Source organism: Apis dorsata, unplaced genomic scaffold, assembly GCF_000469605.1.
Source record: "Apis dorsata unplaced genomic scaffold, Apis dorsata 1.3 scaffold_132, whole genome shotgun sequence".
NCBI lineage: Eukaryota > Metazoa > Arthropoda > Insecta > Hymenoptera > Apidae > Apis > Apis dorsata.
The window spans coordinates 248,571-258,953 of record NW_006263425.1 but is presented as its reverse complement, the minus strand read 5'-3'; the positions used below and the strand labels follow the sequence as shown (position 1 = coordinate 258,953).

At 30.9% G+C, this 10,383-nt stretch overlaps 1 long non-coding RNA gene across 1 annotated transcript in view; it reads left to right on the top strand.

Moving 5' to 3' along the window:
- LOC102676549 overlaps positions 1-2,731 on the top strand; it is a 5,170-nt gene extending 2,439 nt beyond the window's left edge. Inside the window, exon 3 of the long non-coding RNA XR_421316.2 lies at positions 2,720-2,731. This is a non-coding gene — a long non-coding RNA (uncharacterized LOC102676549). The remainder of the gene's footprint in view (positions 1-2,719) is intronic.
- The last annotated feature ends 7,652 nt before the right edge of the window (positions 2,732-10,383 follow it).

Here is a 10,383-nt window from a genome sequence, read left to right as displayed (position 1 = left end):
ATATATATATATATATATATATATACGAAAAGAGAAAATGGAATAGAGAAAAAAGTGAGGTTAAGAACAAGTGCAAATATGGCGGATAGATCCAGAATGTCCTCGAGTGAAAACGATCTTCAAATTCTTCGTATATCTTATGTAAATACCAGATCGATCTAAGAATGGCAATTTCACATATCGTAGAGAGTAAGTCAAGTGCCATTACTTGTGTTATATGCAATACAATAAATATCCGTTCGATACTACGCCTATTAATTTCAATATCGAGTTAACGACGAATAAAAAAAAAAAAAAAAAAGAATAACAAATCGTTAAAATTGCAAATAAACCAAGATAATTAATTTCACGGTAAAATTATACACAGTCAAAAATTATACTATTATAAAAATTGTAACTTATCTTTTTATCAGAAGATTCTCAAAGAAGTCAAAGCTGATACGTTTGTATTAATTATCGGTAAAATTCCAAAAATTTGAAATTTTTATCGCAAGAAAATTAAAGAAATTAAAAAAAATTAAGGAAATCGAATATTTTCCCTTACACAAAAAGAACGAAATAAATACGCTGAAACGATATAGAAAATAAAATATATGACAGCGTCGACGTGCATAACATAAGTTAATGGAAACGATCGAAATTAATTTATAATTTACGTTCAACGGCGTATTATTTAACTTCCCCCTACCACTCGTAACAAACGTGACTGAATTTTTGCCAAGGTTTTACAAGGCTCGAGGAAAGTCTCGTTGTTTGTACCCGGTATACGTGCTGTTTCTCAGAAACGGACAGGTCTAAATAGACTTAAGAGGAAACGTTCTCTTAGAACGAGTTAGACAAGTTTGGAAACAGGATATCTTAAACTAGTGATAGTGTTTTGACGTTGTAATACGTCACGTTTAATTTATGCTGAAGTTTCTTTGCTTCCAGAATTTTTTTTATGCTTAAATCAACAATCCAAATTGTTTATTTATGTATATGGTTTTAACGCTTTTACTCATCTTCTAAAAGATTTTTATTTAGACGAGAAATGTAACGAGAAATTCGAGTTTACATATAGACACCCAGTATATTACCTTATTTCCCTTTAACTTTTGTAGGTTAGTGCAATTTATCCAATAATTATTAGCATAATTCGTTCGTATACTTTGCTTATCTAGATGAAATCTTGTCGAGCACTCGATTTATGTAACTATTACACGAAACACGTTCACAATTATATGCTTAAATATCGAGAAGTGAATATCAAGCCAAAAATTAAGGGAAACATTTATTTTACTTATCAGCATTAACCACATTCTCTGTCGTTTCTAAAATTAACGAAATACTGTGATGCAAATATATATTATATAAAACGAGATATAAATGTTGTAATACCTTCTCTGATAATTTATGAAAATATTTGTCATTAAATTCGAAGAAAACAAATATATTTAACGAAAAGCTATTAATCAAAGAAAAATATTATTATGGAAATCATTATCAATAAAAATATTTATTGCATATAATATCATGCAACATTAATTCTCATTGCACGAATCACAAATCCACAAATCCATAGTTCCATTCGAACAATTATATAATCCTATATATATATATATATATGGAAATATATGAAACAAAAATTTAACGATTCGAGCACAATATGTAGAAACTCACCTGTGTGGAAAATGTGAGACATGATCTACGTCTGAAAATTGATTCTGAAACTTGTACATTTTCATGCATATTCTCCAATCCAATTACAGGCCACTTAACAGCCTAATAACCGTCTCATAACCCTATTGACCGCGAAACACACGTGGTGTGCATCTACCTTGTCGAGAAGGTGTATGTCGTCATCGCGCGGGAAACCGGCGATCAAGAAGCGTTTCTCTCAATTTACAACGCGAGAGGCGAGAAATAATGGTCGATAGATATCTAAGCATGTTCGAACGATTGCTTGGCTGATGAAACAGGATGCAATATGGCGTCTGATCCGTCTTCCTCGATCACGATTTCGTTACGATGTCCATTAATCAGTGTATCGATCCTCTCTAATATCGTGTAATTTAATTTTTTTTTTTTTTTGTATGAATATGATGCGTGTCTGGGTTCTTATCTGGTCATTTTATGTATTTTTTTTTTTTATAATTATACGGAAGTTTCCTAATAGATATTTATTAATAATTAGTTATCTGTAATTTTAAATTGTCGTTTCTTTTATTGTCAGTGATTATTTATCTAAATTATACGTATATCGATACTTTAATAATAATGTAGTATATATATTTATCTGAGTGTTTATCTATATATATATATTTTATAAGTTGTTTTTTCTCTCGTTAAACTATTTTAAGTTTCGTTATTAATTTTGTAATGCATTCAAGAATAATATATTTATTCATATAAATATGAATAAATATAATTGCATAACTTTAATCTTCATATTTCTTATTATTATAATTTCCTTCCTATTTTCTTATCATTTTACAAGTATTTTAATATATTGCTTATCAAATAAAGTTATGATATCATCGTTTCGAAATTTAAATAGTTACGACGATTTGAATTTGAATGGAATCCATTGAAAAAGTCATTGATACGAAGACAATTTCGATTTCGAACGTCCACTTTCCTGACCCAGATCACCGGAAGGCAAGACCATTCAAGGCCTATGTTCCGTGTCGTTCATATTCAAGAAAGTGTAAATAGAATTTTCGTGCTCGGTATTCATCAGATCTCTCGTTCTTATTCCTCATTGTTAAACATACTGTTCACGTTTCACCTGGACGTGTCATGCTCCGCGAGAAACAATTAATCACCTTCGATCACGATCCTTCGTTTTCTACGCGCCCCCTACGCGAATTCTTTCACTTGAGAAGAAAGTGCGAACGGAAATTCAATTGAAATTAAAAAATAAATATTTAAATATTTAATAAAATGATAGGAAGGGAATTATAATAACAAGAAATATGAAAATTAAAATATTTGCATCTTGTTTTCTTGGTCTATATATTTTTAAGATGCAATTGGTTAATACATACCAAAGGGTTTCAAAGCATCGAGAAAATTCTTTTTCGTTAGATATCTCTTCTTTTCTAGTAAATAATAATTAATAAATATTCAATGATCGTATTTTCTGAACACTGGATATGGATATTTTTGATGCAATTCAATTTAAAAGTTTAAATTATTCTGCAAAATTCTTCTTTCGTGTAATTTTCTCTCTAGCGAATATTAATAAATAACTAGTGACTGTCTAGGGATACCTATATCTATTGAGATTTGTGATATAATTAATTTATCATTATTAAAGAAGTTATTTCAGTGATTTTCTTTTTCTCTGAACATTGATAAATAGTTTACTAGTGAATATCTAGTGATAAAATCTTTCCAACACTAGATTTTCAAATATATTTCCAAATAAATAAAAATATCATATTTATTATGTTCGCAGGTAATGAAGTTTTATTTAATTAGGCAACTAGCCATCGATCACGGAATAAATAAATATATATCCGAGATCGTACATTAATTAATATATCTCGTATGTTTGTCAACATAATTATGAGAACTCTTTCGATGTTTTTTAATTAGTGGATATCTCTGCGTGATGCATCGCGCATATCGTTCGTTTCGGCCTCGGTTCAGAATGATTTGCTTGTTATACGATACGAAAGTGTTATTCGATATGTAAATTAATTCGATATGTATTCTTATATACAAATTGGACAAATTTTATTTTTACGAATCAGGGGATATAAATTTGAAACTTGAGACAAGTCTCCAATTATATTCTCTATAATTTTGGTCCACTTTTTGTGAATACGATTAAAACAGAAGAAATTTGAATGAAAATCTTTGATTTCGATAAATTCTTTTGATTGGAATGTTCATGGCGAATGAAAAATCATTTGATTCGAGGATTTTACAATCTACTATAATTTATTATTAATAATATTTGTAGAATTTTCTCGCAAGCTTATTCATAGAATGGAATTGATAATTAAAAATTTTAACGAACATCTTGAAATGAATTTTTTTTTTATTTCATTTCACTTCCATTTTCCAAATAAGAATTTATCCGTTTATTTTAATATTTCGAAACGGAACAAATTGCAACGATTTTAACAAATCATTTCGTCATCTTGGAAAACGTTCGAAGTAGGTCGTATTAGATTAGCTCGTAATTTTATTTATACACCGAGCTCGAATTAATTTGTCGCCTCGGGGATCTTTTTCACTTCTTTTTCATTTTTCCCTTTCTTTTTTTTCTTTATTTATTTATTCTTTTTTTGTGTAAAATAGCATGTCGAATTTTTCATCCCGTAAACCAAAATTCTCGGTAATTCACCTAAAAAATTTGTTAGAAATAAAATCAATAAATCCAAACAATTCGCCTCGTGTATACAGCTATCCAATTAACATTTATTTATTTATTTATTTATTTATTTATTTATTTATTTATTTATTTATTTATTTATTTTCGAAAGATTCTGTTTAAGAAACAATTTATGTTGAACTTGCACTTTAACGAGTGAGTTTGAAAAAAGACAATGTGAAGTTAAATGAAAATTAGAATTTTTGGAAATTAATTTGCATTTCAGTTTTACAATCTATTTTTTAAATTTTTCTATCATTCATTTCTATAATTGTACGAATTTTCAAGATTCGTGTTAAAAATATTTGATCACACTCTCTAAACGATTCAATAAATAGGAGGCTCTTCTTCTGCTCGTTTCGTGGAATCTCAGCATTGGTCGTTTAATTGAAAACTTTCCATAATCCCTTGGTAGAACCGGAAGTTTCTAGTGGCACTTGTATCGGGTTCCACATGGGGAATATCCAGAAGACATTTCGAGACCTCTTTGCGGATAGAAGATAAATAGATTTAACCGGGAAATTTATAACAGAAATTTATAACGGAAAGTGAGGAAGAGAAGAACACGGGCACTCGAGAATATTGTTTCGAAGTGGGATCTCGTAAATTGCATATTTCGTACTTGTATCCAAAATACTGAAATGAGATCGTTTAAATCGATTATAAAAATTTGACAATTATTTAATTAATTAGGGATTTAGTTTAATAATCATTGCGCAGAATTAATTTTTATAAAGAATATACCGATCCAATCAAATATTAAACAACGTGATCTTATTAATCATGATTAAATGTGTGAGTACATCTTCCAATCTTGATATTTGGAAATGCTGGACATTTGAGTTATGTTCCACTCCAGTCGCTTTGAGCAATGCGTCCATTTTCCCTCCTCGTAGCGAATCTGGGTCGTTATAATTCGCTCCTAACTGCCACGTAAGTACCACGGTGCGTGGATCTTAATATGCATAGCTTAATGCTGCAGACAGTTGCTTAGTCTCTATCGTCTTTAAGTGACGCGCTTTGAATGAAAAAGCAATACACGTCGTTAAAATGAAGGGAAAGTTATGACGACTTTTAGTCGCTCTTCAGACATCCGATTAGCCTTTCTTTCTTTCTTTCTTTCTTTCTTTTTCTGTTTTCTTTTTTACTCAAAATATTGAATAAACTTTGAGGAAAAGTTTTTTTATCTTTTCATTCGATTAACGAGATATGAATTCGAGTGAAATGGCGAATGGGTAATTTTGGAGAGGACGAGATTTATAATAAATAATGATAGTTTTTTTGGAAATAATTTTTTTAATTTTTGGAGCGTGTATTGTTGTTATTGTTCTTTTGAAATGATAATTTTAAAATTGATTACTGTATTGATAAATAAAGGAACAGTCGTTGATTTGTACGAAAATTTTTTTGTTTTCGTATTGGAGTTTTGAAAATTGAAATTCTTCCCCAAAAAATATTTTTATTTTACTCAGAATGCAATTTTCTAGAAAATTGTCTTTTGTAATTTATTAATTAAATTATAAAAACATGTACAATTTTTATTTTTCTTATTAAATGTAAATTTTTAATCGACAACATGGAAATATATTTTGTTTTTATCTTTTTTTTCTTTGAGATATTATTTCGCAATTTTGTATTTACAATTTTAAATTAATGCGCGAGAAATATTTCAATTTCGAGCCCCACGCAAATAAATCCGCATAAATTCCGTCACGTAATTTGCATTTATGATTTATATCATTCTTCCATTTAACGAAATTTATAAATATATTCTCTGATTATGTATGGATTACCTAAATGTATAACCTTGATAAATTCGATTTCCAATAAATCTTAATAACATTTTGACTGAAATTATCGAATGTATAAAAATTACAAAAAATATAAAATTGGAACTAAAAAATGGTAGAAAACTCAAGTCAAAATAAAGAAAAAATGATTACCCAATTCTCTTGAAAAGCAATCTCCACGGATTAATTATATCTCTACAACTTCCTCTACTCTAGAAAAATTCAAAAGCGAAGCGAAAAATCCATGAAAACGTTGATCGACGAAGCAATAACTGTTTCCATGCGCGGAGGAAAGCAAGTTTTTTTCTTCTCGATGGCTGCAGCGGATGCAGCAGCTTCGATTACGGCGCGTGCCGGAAGCTGTGTGGCGTCTAGGTTGCGGCACCGGAAGCGCTCGGAGGATGTTGTCCGTTTCGAACGAATACGCATCGATCTCTCTTCTCAAAAGCGTACGTCACAAAATGCGTGCTTTTACTGCTTTTTCATCAGTCATATTTTTGCGCGAAAAAAAGTCTTTGTAAAGTCCTTTATAAAATCTTCTATGAATAATTACATTAAAGTCACTGATACATTAATAACTGAAAAAACAAAGAAAAATTAATAAATAATTTTAGAATTAAAATTTCACAGGTAGAATTTTTTGACGAGTCAAATTTTTAACTTCATTCGTTTAATATCTCATTCCTAATAATAAGCTTTGATCGTAACAAATAAATTTAATAATTTTCGATGATGAATTTTATCCGAAATCGTTCACGAACAAAACTTTTCACAATTTTAAAAGAAACAAAAGCAATTTCTCGTTTCTTATTTTGCGGTTGCAAATCGTATTGTGGATATTTTCACGAGAGGAAACGAAGAAGTAGCGAAGGAAGGAGAAGGATGGAGAGAGGGGAAAAAAAACGCACGAGCGTGCACGTAAGCGCGTTAACGAGCACGCGAGACGAAAGAGAACGTTACAGGATAAGTCGTGGAGTCGGGTTTCCCAGGCGTTTTTCACGATACGGAGATGCTTTATTCGCAACATTTTTAATTATTTCGAGCGTTTTCGTCGCGCGTCTGAGCGGAATGAATGGAACACTCGTTGCAACTCGTCGAGCGAATTCGTTGCAACGCTGGTTCGATGATCGGAATTATGATAGATTTAAATTTTCTAATCTAATTTAGCTACTTCGAATTAAAAGAAAAATATATATATTCGAATTACCGAGCATTCAATCGTCTCCAATTTTCCAAATTCTTATATTCTCGAATCTTTCGATTTTCTCTCAAATTTCTCTCAATTTCGAAAATCTAACCTGTAGTGGATGCAGAAGAATGCAGAAGAAAAAAACTTCTGGATTTCTGCTTTTCTCCGCGCATGGAAGCAGTTATTGCTTCATCGATCAACGTTTTCATGGATTTTTCGCTTCGTTGGTTGGTTTTTTTTGAATTTTTCTAGAGAAGAGATCAAATTTCTAACCTCTTCGATTTATTCCTTTCTTCCAATTTTAAAGATTCTTACTAAAAAAATAATTAAAACTTTCCAACGTTCAAATTTCACCTGCAAAAAAACGATCAATCACTATTTCAACGTATATATATATACACATACATACACACAAATCCACGGAATCGTTATCACCATTAACAGCACGCGTCGATTGATCGCGTGGCAAAAGGCGCGCAATGGGCCGCGAGGAACAAATGAATATCGGCGTGAACTTGCTCGATAACAGCCTCGTCCTCGAGCTCTCTTCGATAAAAATGGCTCACGAATCCTTTTATCGGGCATACATACACAAAGAGGCGAAAATTTCGAACGTTCGTCGACCCATTTAATGGCGAGACTCTGAACGAAATTTAATTTTGCCGCGCTTTTTGATCGATTGATAATCGTTCAAAATCGTTCGAATTCGAATCGAACTGAAAAAAAAAAAAATATCCGGACGCGTTATTATTCTCGATAAAGTGTATTTTAAAAATCGTACAAGTTGTGAAACGTTTAACTGTTAAATTAAATGGAATGGAATGGTTTTTTCTTTTTTCTTTTTCTTTTTTTTTTTTTGAATTTTTTTCACGCCTACATGCGATGTGCGAAGAATGCGGAAATTGGAGGATATTGACCTGGAAAGTAGAGGAGGATTCGTTTTTCACGCGAAAATAATATAAGATAAAATGTAAATCGTCGGTTTTTAAGTGTCTCCTGATTGATTTCGTCTTTGTTTTTTGGAACGAGGTAATGGAAAATTTATTACAAAAGCGTCCCAAAAATTTATTTCGTGCTCGATATTTATTCTAACTTATGGTTCGAAATTTTTAAGTTTGAAGTTTTAGAAGGGTGACTATAATTTGGAATTTTTCAATATTTCCCTTTTTTTCTTTACAAAATAAAAATTTCCATCCTCCTTCACGAATAAATGAATTTTGTTATTCAAGAATTCTGATGAAAAAAGAATAAAACTAGAAAGAAACAGGTTGATAGATAGTAAATTTCCAATTCGGAGGACTTTCAGAAGTCTATTTCCACTTTGTATCGTAGAAAAATTTATTAATATGCAATACGGTGTTTCAATTTTCATAAACTTGATATTCTAACTGTTACACACGCTATGCTCATTCTCCGTGCTAATTCCAATACGACCAGCGAGATGAATAATCTAATTCCATTTAATAAGCGAGGATGTAACTTGAGAATTAATTATTAAAATTATTTCTTTAACGGAACTAATATCTTCCAACACTTGTTGTTTTCACTTAAATAGATAAATGAATATTAATTGGATATCTAGATTCGAGATACGAGTTTATTTCGTTCGAACAGATTTACATTGGATAATACAACTGGATAACATTGATCCAGAAAGAAAGGATATGAATGAAAATTTTGTACAATGAGATAGCAGAATGAGTGTAATTTTATATAATGGAAATTGTTGATCAATGTCGCGATAGTTTTAGTTCACGGATATATGACGATGTTTTTTTTTTTAAATAAAAACATTATGAAAATAATAATTATTCGTAATAATATCATATCATATTATCATCGTTAATTTATTCGTTTGATTATTTCGTTTTTTATATATGTATTCATTATTCCACCAAAAAAAATGTTTATTTATACGATGATTTACATAATTTTGTCATTTCATTTATCATTCTGAATGGCATAATTTCAAATTGATATCCGGTGAAGTTGCTTCTATTCTATTATATTCTGATGACTGTGAATTACACTTTATACGTGTCAAAATCAATTATCATTTTTGTATCGAAAGAAGAAAAAATTCGCATGCCAATAAAATCGATCCCAAAGTATCCTTTAATAAGAGAAATTTCAATGTGAATAATAAATCACGATCTCTGAATAGATCCACTTAAGAAGATAACATCAATGAATCCGTGACCGTATGCCATTCAAACTTCACCTCCATTCACCGATAACTCACATCTGTCTGAAACTCGACTCCACTTGTTTTCACTTTAATAATACGATCGTATGTCGCCAAGCTTTTAACTTGTGTAATTCCGAACTTCATTTGTCACAAATTATCGCGTATCTCATATTCCTCTGTTCAATATTTATTAAACATCGTCTTCTCATGGGCAAAACTCGCGTTTTCAGTTTTTTAGTTGAAAAAAGAAATAACGATAATAACAATTCTTGAAACTTATAATCAAGATTTTAAATTCCCTATTATCTTACTTCTTTAAAGAAGATCTTTTCCTTCTCGTCGTAAATTTTCACGTATTTAAAAAAAAAATTATGATCGCCATAGATCGTCATCGCTATCCTCCGACCATCAAATCCATTTAAGAAAACACATTATCCGTCGAATCCGTCCCGTTTCAGTTTCATCTCCATTCACCGATAAGTCACGTCGAAGAGAAACTTCCCACTTCCGATTCCCCATCCCGGTGAAATTCATCGAATAAAAGATCCTTATCTATCAAAGAGTGGAAAGGAAAAAATAAAATAAAATAAAATAAAATAAAATGTGACATGGCCAGAGCGCAAACTCGAACGGACGACGATGCACGTGGAAACCATCTATCGATTCCAGGCATTCGTATATTCCGAATGAACGGCCTCCATCGATGCGTTAATAATAACGCGAACCGGTTCCACTGATGCGTTCGTGCCGATTCAAAGCCTCCTGTTTCCGATGTTTGTTTGCGATCGATGGATTCGATGCCGGTTGCATCGAAAACGATCCCGCCCTTCTACGAGAATAAAAAGACGATTAA